General features: G+C 43.0%; 1 pseudogene; it reads right to left on the reverse strand.

Moving 5' to 3' along the window:
* LOC106583373 (solute carrier family 2, facilitated glucose transporter member 11-like) overlaps window positions 1–12,941 on the reverse strand; it is a 38,337-nt pseudogene extending 25,396 nt beyond the window's left edge.
* Window positions 12,942–14,963: the final 2,022 nt, after the last annotated feature.

Consider the following 14,963-nt stretch of genomic DNA (forward strand, 5'->3'; position numbering starts at 1 on the left):
AATTTCCTGTAATTCTAAACATTTTGCCATGGCTTAATGACATGGATCAACAACACATTTTTTCTGGAGCAGATGGTTGGGGCCCGGAAGATAATTGCAAATTGACTGCATGAAGCCCAAACAGATATGTTTGACTAAAAGATAATCATCTCAAATCTTGCTTATATGATAATGTGTCTATTTTGGTGGGAATTCTTGAGAACAGCTTTCTTAAATTAAGATTTTCTGGTGTTTTTACAGTCTTTTATGTCCAACAATGGGAGGGCAACTCAATAACAAATAATTACATAACTTTAGGATCTCTGTGCTCAACACACATTTTCTCTCCATGAGTTTATTGATGGTTGAAAGGGAAAGGGGGACACCTAGTCAGTTGTACAACTGAAACGCGTCTTCCGCATTTAACTCAACCTTAAATTCATTTTGAATTAAAGCAAATACACCTGTCTGCTTTTCCCAAAATACAAAAGTATGGAAAATATGGAATCTCTTGCTTAATTAAGGTTAATTAATACGCCTTAAATAGTGCTGTGGCCCAGTGTAGAGGTCATAGGTCGTGGGTGAGAGAGCAGTAGGCCTACAGGGCAGTGGAGTGGCAGACCTCTCCCAGCTGATACTGAGCCTGCTTGTCATGGACCCTGTAGTACTCGCTGGCGATGGCTGACAAGGTTTTTCCCTTTGGTCTCAGGCAGAACCAGGCCCACGTACAGAGCAGACAGGGAACAGACAGTAGCGAACGGGACAAAGCAGAACACACCCAGATCACTCTGAAGAGAGAAAGAGACAAAGGTGTCAGAGAGGGAGAAGTAAGACACTAGCAGATGAGAAGATTATACCAGAGAGAAAGTCATGGTGTGTGTGTGAGTTTGTCTCACTCACCACCAGGAATGGAAAGATCATCCCTATAATGAAGAGGTTGATCCACATCATAGAGCCCGCTATCATGTAAGCTGCTGGATGGGTAGTCTGGCTGAAGATCTCTGTAGGGAGGACCCATCACTCCAGCTGTAGGCAAAGATACAGAGACCGTCCCAATACTGTCACCCTACTGGGGCTAATATCCTATATCCTAGCCATTGAATAATGCGATGACTTTGTACTTTATTTATCCCCAAAGAAACAGAAGTTATAAAGTGTTAGTCTAACTTTTGGAATCAACATGAACTGGAGATAACGTGTATGCTTTAGGATAAAATACTTTAATGCCAACGTAACTTCCCTTCAATATAAGCTAGTATTTTTAACTGACTGGGCTCATATTATTAATGCTTAAGCTATTGGGATGAAGAGACTGACTCAACTGGGCCCATGCCAAAGCTGAGTATTTAGGTAAAGATACTGGCCATTCTCAAGTAGGGCATCCACTCCACCTTGTGCTGTTACAGGAAAACAAACATGATTTATCAAGTTTGAAAAAGAGATTTAAAAAGTAAAAAACTGAGTTGTCAGGAAAATTACTTACTTTGCTTAATCAATAGAATAGAACATTACTGACTTTCTTGCAGAACAAAGGTTGAGGTAATCACTGGTCAAAGCTTTTGACTAAATCTAAAAAGCAATGGAAATTCAATTGAGCACCACATAATACCACTGTTTGAGACTGGGCTTTTTAAGAGTTATGTCCTGTTGCTGTACCTAACTATACCTATCCAACCACCTGTTTCACCTCAACCTGCAAAGCATTTGTCACATGGGTCGTTGAATGGAGACCAAGACAGTGAGTTCAAAGGTGTATATTTACTTTTTGCCTAGTACCAGTGTGTCACGGTCGTCGTAGTGAATGGACCATGGCGCAGCGGGTTGAGTGCTCATTTTGACGTTTATTTTAAATAACCACAAACACTTCACAAAACAAGAAACCGGACGACAATATAACAGTTTGCAGGCTAACCCTAGCAGTGCAAAAACAACCTCCCACAATTCCCAACAAACATACTCCTAATTATAGGACAATCAGAGGTAACGATACACAGCTGCCGCCAATTGAAGGCCCCAATCCCAAATACCTAAACATAGAAATAAACACCCTAGACTCGACAGAAATATACAATATAGAACTAAACCAAAACCCCCAGAATACATAAATCAAACGCCCCTCTACATAAACACACACTCAAACACACCCTGAACCACAAAACAAATACCCCCTGCCACGTCCTGACCAAATTATAATACCAAATAACCCCTTTACTGGTCAGGACGTGACAGTACACCCCCCCCAAAGGTGCAAACCCCGGGTGCACCTAACAAAATATCTACAAAATAAACCCCTAAACTAAAGGGAGGGAAGGGAGGGTGGCTGCCGACGGCTCCCGTGCTACACCCCCCCCTCCCCAAACCTCCTACAGTGGAGGTGGCTTAGGCTCAGGCCTTAGTCCCCTACCTGACCAGTCCACCCCTACTGAATACCTCGGCCTGAAGCATGTCACTCTAGACCCTGGACTGTATTCTGGGAGCTGCGAACTGTAGGGCGATTCTGGGAGCTCCGGACTGTCGCCGGAAGCTCGGGACGAGGCACTGTCGCCGGAAGCTCGGGACGAGGCACTGTCGCCGGAAGCTCGGGACGAGGCACTGTCGCCGGAAGCTCGGGACGAGGCACTGTCGCCGGAAGCTCGGGACGAGGCTGACGCACTGGAAGCCTGATGCGTGGGGCTGGTAGTGGAGGTACCAGACTGGAGACACGCACCTCAGGGCTAGTGCGAGGAGCAGGAACACGATACACTGGGCCGTGAAGACGCACTGGCGGTCTTGAGCGCAGTATTGGCTCCACCCTTACTGGCTGGATGCCCGCTTCCCCCTGGCAAATGCGGGGCGCTGGCACCACGCACACCGGCCTGTGAATACTTGGCCTCGACGCTGTGTGCATCACTCCAAAGCACGGGACCTGACCAGTAATAGGCTGCCTCCAATAAGCACGGGGAGTTGGCTTGGGGCTTAATCCTGGCCCAGCCAAACTACCCGTGTGCCCCCCCCAATTTTTTTTATTGGGGCTGCCTCAGGCTTAAATGCCAACCGTGTACCCCTGTAACAGTCCCGGTCCTCTTTAGCCTTCCTCCATGGGCCCTCTCCGGCTAGAATCTCCTCCCAGGTCCACGACTCCAGATAACTCCTTTGCTGCTCCATCCCCCGCTGCTTGGTCCGTTGTTGGTGGGAGGTTCTGTCACGGTCGTCGTAGTGAATGGACCAAGGCGCAGCGGGTTGAGTGCTCATTTTGACGTTTATTTTAAATAACCACGAACACTTCACAAAACAAGAAAATGGACGACAATATAACAGTTTGCAGACTAACCCTAGCAGTGCAAAAACAACCTCCCATAATTCTCAACACAGACATACTCCTAATTATAGGACCTTCAATCAGAGGCAACGATACACAGCTGCCTCCAATTGAAGGCCCCAATCCCAAATACCTAAACATAGAAATAAACACCCTAGACTCGACATAGAAATATACAATATAGAACTAAACCAAAACCTCAAAATACATAAATCAAACGCCCCTCTACATAAACACACACTCAAACACACCCTGAACCACATAAAACAAATACCCCCTGCCACGTCCTGACCAAACTATAATACCAAATAACCCCTTTACTGGTCAGGATGTGACACAGTGGTGGAAAAAGTACCCAATTGTCATACTTGAGTAAAAGTAAAGATACCTTAATATAAAATGACTCAAGTAAAAGTCACCCAGTAAAATACTACTTGAGTAAAAGTTTAAAAGTATTTGGATTAAAATATACTTAAGTATCAAAAGTATAAATCGTTTCAAATTCCTTACAAAGCAAACGACACCATTACATTTTTTATTTTATTGACGGATAGCCAGGGGCACACTCCAACACTCAGACATAATTTACAAACGAAGCACGTGTTTAGTGAGTCCGCCAGATCAGAGGCAGTAGGCATAACCAGGGATGTTCACTTGATAAGTGTCACGTCCTGGCCAGTATAAGGGTTAATTGTTATTGTAGTTTGGTCAGGACGTGGCAGAGGGTATTTGGTTTATGTGGTTTGGGGTGGTGTTTTTTCTAAAAGGGCATTTAATTTAAGTATTCCGGGGTTTTTGGGCACTGTTCCTTGTTTATGTATTTCTATGTTATTCTAGCTGGTTGTATGTCTATGTTTGGTTAATTGGGGTGGACTTCCAATTGAAGGCAGCTGTGTGGTGTTGCCTTTGATTGGAAGTCCTATATTAGTTGGGTGTGTTTGTCTGTGTATTTGTGGGAGATTGTTTCTTGTTTAGCGTGTGTGAGCCTAACAGGATTGTCGAGTAATTGTGAGTTTGTTTTGTTATTTTGTAAGTTCATTTTTGAGTTTATTAAATGTTCAAAATGAACTATCTCAACACTGCTGCATATTGGTCCTCTTTTTCCGACGATGATTTCGCTATATCGTCTGACGACGAAGAAATCCCTGACAATAAGTGCGTGAATTTGACAATTTTTATGTCCTGCTAAGCATTCAAAATGTAACAAGTACTTTTGGGTGCCAGGGAAAATGTATGGAGTAAAAAGTACATTATTTTCTTTAGGAATGTAGTGAAGTAAAAGTTGTAAAAAATATAAATAGTAAATTAGACACCCCAAAAACGACTTAAGTAGTACTTTAAAGTATTTTTACACCACGGCCCAGTACACATCATGACAACCCAAGCATGATACACCAAGTTTGACTACTGTCCCTCCATTAGGATGAGTATGTAGTAGAGGTCGACCAATTAATTAGGGCCGATTTCAAGTTCTCATAACAATCGGTAATCGGCGTATTTGGACGCTGATTATGGCCAATTACATTGCAATCCACGAGGAGGCTGCGTGGCAGGCTGACCACCTGTTACACGAGTGCAGCATCAAAAGGACCTGTGGCTGCAAGGAGCCAAGGTAAGTTGCTAGCTAGCATTAAACTTACCTTATAAAAAACAATCAATCTTAACATAATCACTAGTTAACTACACATGGTTGATGATATTACTAGGTTAACTAGCTTGTCCTGCGTTGCATATAATCAAGGCGGTGCCTATTAATTTATCATTGAAATACAGCCTACTTTAACTTCGCCAAACGGGTGATGATTTAATGATAGTTTCCAGATTTGACCATATAAATGACCCAAGGCTCATATTTCTGTGTGTTTATTATATTATAATTAAGTCTATGATTTGATATTTGATAGAGCAGTCTGACTGAGCGGTGGTGGGCAGCAGAAGGCTAGTAAGCAATCATTCAAACAGCACTTTACTGCGTTTGCCAGCAGCTCTTAGCAATGCTTGAAGCACAGCGCTGTTTATGACTTCAAGCCTATCAACTCTCAGCTTTTTTTGGTCCTCCAATAATCGGGATCGGCGTTGAAAAATCATGATCGGTCGACCTCTAGTATGTATGCCCATCACGGGCATGACGGGGGGGCAAGAGGATGACATAAGATAATATAATACCTCAAACACAGAGCTATAGTGAAGACAATGGCCCAGCCTGTCATGAAAATGTAGCCTCCCATCAAAATAATCTTCCTGCCCTGTCGCTCGATCAGCAGGTTCTGAGCAGGGTGAAAATATAAAAATTCAAATCACATAATTTTCAGCCCTGAGGTTAGCCATAGACGCGATAGAGGTGTGTTTACTTCTTTTACGCCTAGCCTTGTGTGAAAATACATGTATTTATTTTTTACATTCTAATCCGAACAGTATGTCGGATAGATGCTTTAACTTCTCGGAATGCAGGAAAAATTTACAAATGGAACTCTTCTTACAGAGTGACTATTTCAAAGGTCTGGATTAAGGATTTAACGAGAGAGAAGGAGAGAGAGAAACAATCCCTCCTTGCCTCTGAGGTGGTTAGTTAGCTACCGATAGTTACATAACTGTCAGGTTGTGCGCTACTGGTAGATAAGTCAGGTGCAGAAGAGCAGAGAGTTGATCAGGCGCACACTTTATTTGGCAGAAGCAACAACAGATGGACGCAACTGCGTCAAAACCTCCAGCCAAATAGCAAAAGTGAAAAGCGTGACAACATTCACAATAATGCAAATGTTTAACAATAAACATACTTCGGGTTAAACACGGTACCTGGGGGAAAAACCAGCCTGGAGCGTCACACAAATCACGTAACAAAAACAATTCCACACAAAGACATGGGGGGAACAGAGGGAATGTATAAGTAGTGTGATTATGGAATGTAAACCAGGTGTGCGGGGGAACAAGACAAAACAAATGGAACAATGAAAAGTGGAGCTGCGATGGCTAGAAGGCCGGTGATGTCGACTGCCGAACGACTTCGGCGGAAGTGGTGACAATAACAACCATGTGTATTATAACTCAGGAATATTCACTCATATTGTACAGGCTGTGAATTCACATGTACCAGTGCATATGGTGATATACTGGATCATATCCAGAGAGAGGCCTCTATAAACACATAATATGCATAGAAGTAGATATATTGGAGTAAAAAAAGAACATCTAATACGTCAGAGTACTGAAAGAGTACAATGCCGGCTGTTTCAGTTATGATAATTTTTTAATAAAACAAAGACTATACCTTTTCTATAGTTTTTCCTAGAATGCTACCCGTCCTTATAATTTACTGTCAGAGTACAGACAGACTGACTGAGCATCTCTAATCATTATGTCAAATTCAAATTGTGTTGATAATAAGCTGATTCAGCAGCAAAGCATTTTGCACATTACTGCTCTAATACCCAGTCAGCTCTTCCCCTAATGCTTCCAACTGCCAGCCTTCTGGTCTAATAATCCCCTGGAGAAAGGTACTGTAATTACACAGTCAGCAGTTTGGGTCTGTTAAATGTAGTATAAAAGCAACTAACTAAAAACATTCTTCGCATGCTTTGAGGATAACACAGTGCCACCGATGCGGCCCGCTTCCAAGGTCTGTGGGCTCTCCTTCTCTGTGGCCGACGTGAGTAAAACATTTAAACATGTTAACCCTCGCAAGGCTGCCGGCCCAGACGGCATCCCTTGCCGAGTCCTCAGAGCATGCGCAGACCAGCTGACTGGAGTGTTTACGGACATATTCAATCTCTCCCTATTCCAGACTGCCCTCCCCAAATGCTTCAAGATGGCCACCATTGTTCCTGTACCAAAGAAGGCAAAGGTAACTGAACTTAATGACTATCGCCCCGTAGCACTCACTTCTGTTATTATGAAGTGCTTTGAGAGACTAGTCAAGGATCATATCACCTATACCTTACCTGCCACCCTAGACCCACTTCAATTTGCTTACTGCCCCAATAGATCCACAGACGATGCAATCGCCATCACGCTGCACACTGCCCTATCCCATCTGGACAAGAGGAATACCTATGTAAGAATGCTGTTCATTGACTATAGCTCAGCCTTCAACACCATAGTACCCTCCAAGCTAATCATTAAGCTTGAGACCCTAGGTCTGAACCGCACCCTGTGCAAATGGCTCCTGGACTTCCTGACGGGCCGCCCCCCAGGCAGTGAATGTAGGAAATTTCACCTCCACTTCGCTGATCCTCAACACTGGGGCCCCACAAGGGTACGTGCTCAGCCCCTCCTGTACTCCCTGTTCACCCATGACTGCGTGGCCAAGCACGCCTCCAACTCAATAATCAAGTTTGCAGACGACACAACAGTAGTAGGCTTGATTACCAACGATGACGAGACAGCCTACAGGGAGGAGGTGAGGGCCCTGGGAGTGTGGTGCCTGGAAAACAACCTCTCACTCAACGTCAACAAAACAATGGAGATGATTGTGGACTTCAGGAAACAGCAGATGGTGCACCCCCCTATCTACATCGACGGGACCTCAGTGGAGAAGGTGGAAAGCTTCAAGTTCCTTGGCGAACACATCACTGACAAACTGAACTGGACCACCCACACAGACAGTGTGGTGAAGAAAGCACAACAGAGCCTCTTCAACCTCAGGAGGCTAAAGAAATTTGGCTTGTCACCTAAAACCCTCACAAACTTTTACAGATGCACAATTGAGAGCATCCTGTCGGGCTGTATCACCACCTGGTACGGCAACTGCACCGCCCGCAACCGCAAGGCTCTCCAGAGGGTGGTGTGGTCTGCCCAACGCAATACCGAGGGAAAACTACCCGCCCTCCAGGACACTTACAGCACCCGATGTCACAGGAAGGCCAAAAAGATCATCAAGGACAACAACCACCCGAGCCACTGCCTGTTCACCCCGCTATCACCCAGAAGGCGAGGTCAGTACAGGTGCATCAAAGCTGGGACCGAGAGACTGAAAAACAGCTTCTATCTCAAGGCCATCAGACTGTTAAACAGCCATCATTAGCACATTAGAGGCTGCTACCTATAGGCATAGACTAGGAATCACTGGCCACTTTAAGGAACACTAGTCACTTTAATAATGTTTACATATCCGGCATTACTCATCTCATATGTATATACTGTATTCTATACTATTCTACGGTCTCTTAGTCACTTAATGTTTACATATGTCGTTACTCATCTCATGTGTGTATAATGTTTTCTATACTATTCTACGGTATCTCATTTACTTAATAATGTTTACATATCTTACATTACTCATTTCATATGTATATACTGTTTTCTATACTATTATACTGTATCTTAGTCCGTTACGCTCTGACATCGCTCGTCCATATGTATATAGTCTTAATTCATTCCTACTTAGATGTGTGTATATGTTGTAATTAGTTAGATATTACTGCACTGTTGGAGCTAGAAGCACCAGCATTTCTTATACCCGCAATAACATCTGCTAATCACGTGTATGTGACAAAGACAATTTGATCCGCTTAAGGATCCGCCTCTTTTTTTAAATTTTCGCCTGAAATGACTCAAATCTAACTGCCTGTAGCTCAGGCCCTGAAGCAAGGATATGCATATTCTTGGTACCATTTGAAAGGAAACACTTTGCAGTTTGTGGAATTGTGAAAGGAATGTAGGAGAATATAACACAATAAATCTGGTAAAAGATAATACAAAGAAAAAAAAACAGTTATTCTGTATTTTTTTGTACCATCATCTTTGAAATGCAAGAGAAAGGCCATAATGTATTATTTCAGCCCAGGTGCAATATATTTTGGCCACTGGATGGCAGCAGTGTATGTGCAAAGTTTTAGACTGATCCAATGAACCATTGCATTTCTGTAAAAATGTTGTATCAAGACTGCCCAAATATGCCTAATTTGTTTATTAATAACTTTTTATGTTCAAAATTGTGCACTCTCCTCAAACAATAGCATGTTACCCTTTCACTGTAATAGCTACTGTAAATTGGACAGTGCAGTTAGATTAACAGGAATTTAAGCCAATATCAGATATGTCTATATCCTGGGAAATTTTCTTGTTACTTACAACCTCATGCTAATCGCATTAGCCAGCGTTAGCTCAACCGTCCTGTGAAAGGGACAGCGATCCCGAAGAAGTTTACCAAATCTGCAGCACCAGTGAAATGGCATGGTCTTGGACTGACTACATCTCTTCATTAAACCCTGAAATACAAACAACCCTTTATGTTCTCCTCCCTAACTCCCGCAAGCATTACAAATGTAAAGTACAACCGTATGTCATCATCACCAGAATGCATTTTTAACAAGGTACTGTACAATGAAATGTAAGCCCGTCTACTCGCGCTACAAAATTGGTAGCTGATCTCACATTTCTAATCAAGTTTGTTGTGAGGGAAGAGCCAGGAACAGGCTCTGTCCAGAAGTTAATTTGAGCTGGGTACATTTTGCTGTCAGAACAATCATGTACTTCAGAGGTAGTTAACTTTGATCCCAGATGGAGAGCTCTGTAAGAAAGCCCCTGCCAGAACCAGAGAGAACCAGAACCCTGCTGACTCAAACCAAAACTGAACATCTGAGAAACAATGAATGTGGGGAGAAACCAAGCTTCAATAACAAGAGGAGTCTGCTGCTTACATCGTTTGTAAGAAAGCGGGTTAAAGGACATTTCATAATTCACCACAGATACACTATATATACACAAAAGTATATGGACACCACTTCAAATGTGTGGATTTGGCTATTTCAGCCACACCCGTTGCTGACAGGTGTATAAAATTGAACATACAGTCATGCAATCTCCATAGACAAACACAAATATTGGCAGTAGAATGGACTTACTGAAGAGCTCAGTGACTTTCAATGTGGCAGCATCATAGGATGCCACCTTTCCAACAAGTCAGTTTGTAAAATTGTGCCCTGCTAGAGCCACACAAGCTCACAGAACGGGACCACCAAGTGCTGAAGCGCATAGCGTGTAAAAATCATCTGTCCTCGGTTGCAACACTCACTACCGAGTTCCAAACTGCTTCTAGAAGCAATGTCAGCACATTAACTGACAATCGGGAGCTTCATGAAATGGGTTTCCATGGCCGAGCAGCCGCACACAAGCCTAAAATCACCATGTGCAATGCCTAACGTTGGCTGGAGTGGTGTAAAGCTCGCTGCCATTGGACTCTGGAGCAGTGGAAACGCGTTCTCTGGAGAGATGAATCACGCTTCATCATCTGACAGTCCAACAGACGAATCTGGGTTTGGCGGATGCCAGGAGAACACTACCTGCCCCAATGCATGGTGTCAACTGTAAAGGATTAATGTTCTGGGGCTGTTTTTCATGGTTCGAGCTAGGCCCCTTAGTTCAAGTGAAGGGAAATTTTAACGCTACAGCACACAATGACATTCTAGACGATTCTGTGCTTCCAACTTTGTGGCAACATTTTGGGGAAGGCCCTTTCCTGTTTCAGCATGACAATACCCCCATGCACAAAGCGAGGTCCATACAGGATTTCTTTGAGATCAGTGTGGAAGAACTTGACTGGCCTGCACAGAGCCCTGACCTGAACCCCATCAAACACCTTTGGGATGAATTGGAACGCAGACTGCGAGCCAGGCCTAATCTCCCAACATCAGTGCCCGACCTCACCAATGCTCTTTTGGCTGAATGGAAGAGTCCCCGCAGCAAGTGGAGGCTGTTATAGCAGCAAAGGGTGGACAAACTCCATATTAATGCCCATGATTTTGGAATGAGATGTTTGATGAGCAGGTGTCCACATACTTTTGGTCATGTAGTATTTGAGATTTTATGCGACACATGTAGCCTACTTAATGTATTACAAATTAGGAACAAATGAAGTTCCCTGTTGAAAAATAAAGTTCTTATAAGTTCTACGAACCGAGTTCTGAGTTCTAATATTTTTCCAGAATCGAGTCATTGCCACAGAGTTGCATGGTGCTGCTGATGGAGTTCACCTGCCAGCGGACATTACGGTCAGCCAACAGCTCCCAGGGTCTGCTGGGCCTCAGGCCTTTAACCTCAGCCTGCTCCTGGAGGATCTCATCCAACTCTGACCGCTGGATCTCACAGCCACGCAGACACCGCAAGGCTAACACGCATGCACACACACACACGAGCAAAATGCATTACGTAAATACAAACAAATGATTAAAAAAAGTACACAGATGCATGTAATTGATACAAAGACTGCCCATCCCTGCTGATGCAGAATAATGAATAACAGCAGCAGAACTTACTCATGTTTTTACTGTATATATCTCTCACACTAACTCACATACAAGAGGAACAGAGCCATGTGGCTCAGACAAGCAAGTACTGCACATAGCCACAGACTAACACAGGCCATGGTCTGGCTCTCCTCCTACTTACCATTGATAGGCCTCCTTTTCCCCTGGTCTATGAGGAGGTATTGAGAGCTTTCTGGGAACAATGGGAGAGTGAGGAGCTGGATGAGGCCTGGGATGGCATTACTGGCCAGTAGGTATTGCCATCATGGCTCACTACCCAAGATCTCCCTGGAAACACATGACCACCATCAAATGAAATACTGACTTAATAAACAAAGTTTCAAACTGCAATGATTTCCCCAAACAAATCACACAATCTTTTGTAGGAGCTAGATTGATGTGTAACACTAATCTGCAAGCTGATTTCGTAGCCTCCAAATGCTACAACCTGTCCTAAAACCACTCCAAGCGATGTGAAGATGGCTGACGACAGGGAAGCAGCCCCTTGCAAGTGCTTGGAAGCACTCTCTCCAAAATACATGGGTTGTACATTCATACTGATCCCTGTGAAAGGAGTGGATAATTTCTCTACTGTCGGTGGTTTCATTTTCCAACATCAAACATAATACTGTAATTGTACAGCTGTTTGTCTCATTTGTCTAATTATGTATAAATACACTGTTTATGCCATTGACATTTAAAGACCTAATAAAGCAACAAACATACTACAAGTATTACAAATATTTCTCTATTGTAAAACCCCAAAACAGTAATGCAGTCAGTGGCACAATGAGCATGGTTTGATGACATAAGAACCCCCAACTAAGAACTCTCTGGTTGAATATACAGTACATACCATATACAGTACATACCTTAAACAGTACATATCAGCATTGATTCCAACCAGGACCCTGGAGATGATGATCATTTCAAAAGACTTGGCAGCTCTGCTGGTCAACGCTAGGAGTGAACTCAGCATCAAGAAGATATTATACAACAGCAAAGTCTTCTTCCTATGAGAGCAACACAGTGGGTTTAAAGTAGAGTAGAGTACAGGAGAATAGAATAGAGTGGAGACAAGTAGAATTAAGTAAATCCTGAATATCAAGGAAGTAATTACATTAATGCACATAGTACTCATATAGATATCGTAGTATGCTCTGGCGCCAGCCTGCAAGGTTCAGAGATCTCTATCAGCCTTGAGAAACAAACACCTCCACATTTTTATTGACTGACTCCACTGTGAGGAGGAAACATGAAGTAAAGGTAGCCCTGCTGTCTTCATAATAATAATTCAGTGGGTACTTATATTTGTTTCACAAGTGTGTATTATACACGTGTGAAATGGAAATGTGTTTTTTTGCCTATTCCAACTCACCCTGACACCCTCGGAGAGTGGGGTCACGGCCAGGGTCAGCCATTATCAACGGCAACCCTGGAACAATTAAGTGCCTTGCTCTGGGATTCAAACTAGCGACCTTTCAGCTACTGGCCCAACACTAACTGCTAGGCTACCTGCCACCCCCAGTATTCAGAGATCCTGTATCTATGCTCTCTTCAATGCAACCTCTCCTTTCACATCTGACCCATAAATAGGTGATCATTTGCTCATCAGTAAACAATTCATTTTGAGATGTTATATCACTGATAATATTGATTTTTAAAGCACATACATTTTTTTATTTAACCTTTATGTTACCAGGGAGTCCCATTGAGACCAAGGCCTATTTTTCAAAGGAGGCCTGCTTGAACACAGTTTATGTGTCGGGGGGCTAGGTTCAGTCTGTTATATCTGGAGTATTTCTCCTGCCTTATCCGGTGTCCTGTGTGAATTTAAGTATTTTGTCCCCCTCTCTCTCTCTCCCTCGGAACATGCCTCAGGACTACCTGGCCTGATGACTCCTTGTTGTCCCCAGTCCACCTGGTCGTGCTGCTGCTCCAGTTTCAACTGTTCTGCCTGCGGCTATGGAACCCTGACCTGTTCACCGGACGTGTTACCTTGTCCCAGATCTGCTGTTTCCAACTCTCTAGAGACAGCAAGACTGGTAGAGATACTCTGAATTATCGGCTATGAAAAGCCAACTGACGTTTACTCCTGAGGTGCTGACCTGTTGCACCCTCTACAACCACTGTGATTATTTTTATTTGACCCTGCTGGTCATCTATGAACATTTGAACATCTTGGCCATGTTCTGTTAAAATCTCCACCCGGCACAGCCAGAAGAGGACTGGCCACCCTTCATAGCCTGGTTAGGTTTCTTCCTAGGTTCTGGCCTTTCTAGGGAGTTTTTCCTAGACACCGTGCTTCTACACCTGCATTGCTTGCTGTTTGGGGTTTTAGGCTGGGTTTCTGTACAGCACTTTGTGACATCAGCTGATGTAGGAAGGGTTTTATAGATACATTTTATTGATTGATTGATAAAATTGGCAACATTCAAAAATACAATGTACAAATAAAACGTAATAAGCTTCTCAGTGAGGACAACATACCATGGTTATCAGACATCCTTGTGTAAAAAGCTGATATTGACATTAATAACATTGCCTTCCAAAGTAGGCCAAAATGTATTAATCAAATAAGTCAAATTACCCTCCAAAGGTTATGTTCATGGGTCCAGCTATAAGAGCTCTGGCAGCCCTCCCAGGGAGTAGATGGACATGATGCAAGTCCAGAACAGGGTGACCTGTTGAACAGCTGAACATCCTAACACTCCCGAAACATCTTGTTCACAAACTTCTGAATCAACTGAGAGGAAAGGTAGAGTGAGTATACTGTATGTACACACATGGGCACATAGACACACACACGGTTTACTTTCAGAAGAATTTTACTATGGTGGGTGCATTCATTATGGCAAGGTTATAGCCATACTGACGAGTGCATCCAATGGCACATGAAGTCACCATTAACATCATATTTAAATAATTGCCCTGTTAATAGAAACAAGTATAACATACAGTATTATAGGCTACTACCAACATTATTGGCTAATACTGATCAGCCTCTTCAAATGTTGCTGTCCAGCCAGCAGATGGTGCTGCATTGAAGGCTTATGAGTAATTGCATTTGATGAGTTTTCAATACAATACTTCAAAGTAAACACAGTTGTAAAATACCAGGGTGGGTTGCACCAACATGAATGAACACTTAAATTAAGGTTGATATATTAATCATGTTGCATAAACGTTAAACCTAGTATTGAATTAGTCCTAGTTACATTTAACCCTTCATCTAATCTAAGTTTAAATTTTCACTTTGAACCAGGATCAAATTTACTCTTGTTTCAAAATCAAATTTAAACTTAGATTAGGGCTTAATTATAAAGGTGCACCTGTGTATTGATCATGCTATGTAATCAGCTTCTTGATATGCCACACCTGTCAGGTGGATGGATTATCTTGGCAAAGGAGAAATGCTCACTAACAAGGATGTAAACAAATTT

The sequence above is a fragment of the Salmo salar genome, chromosome ssa22 (assembly GCF_905237065.1).
Source record: "Salmo salar chromosome ssa22, Ssal_v3.1, whole genome shotgun sequence".
In the NCBI taxonomy this organism is placed as follows: Eukaryota; Metazoa; Chordata; class Actinopteri; order Salmoniformes; family Salmonidae; genus Salmo; species Salmo salar.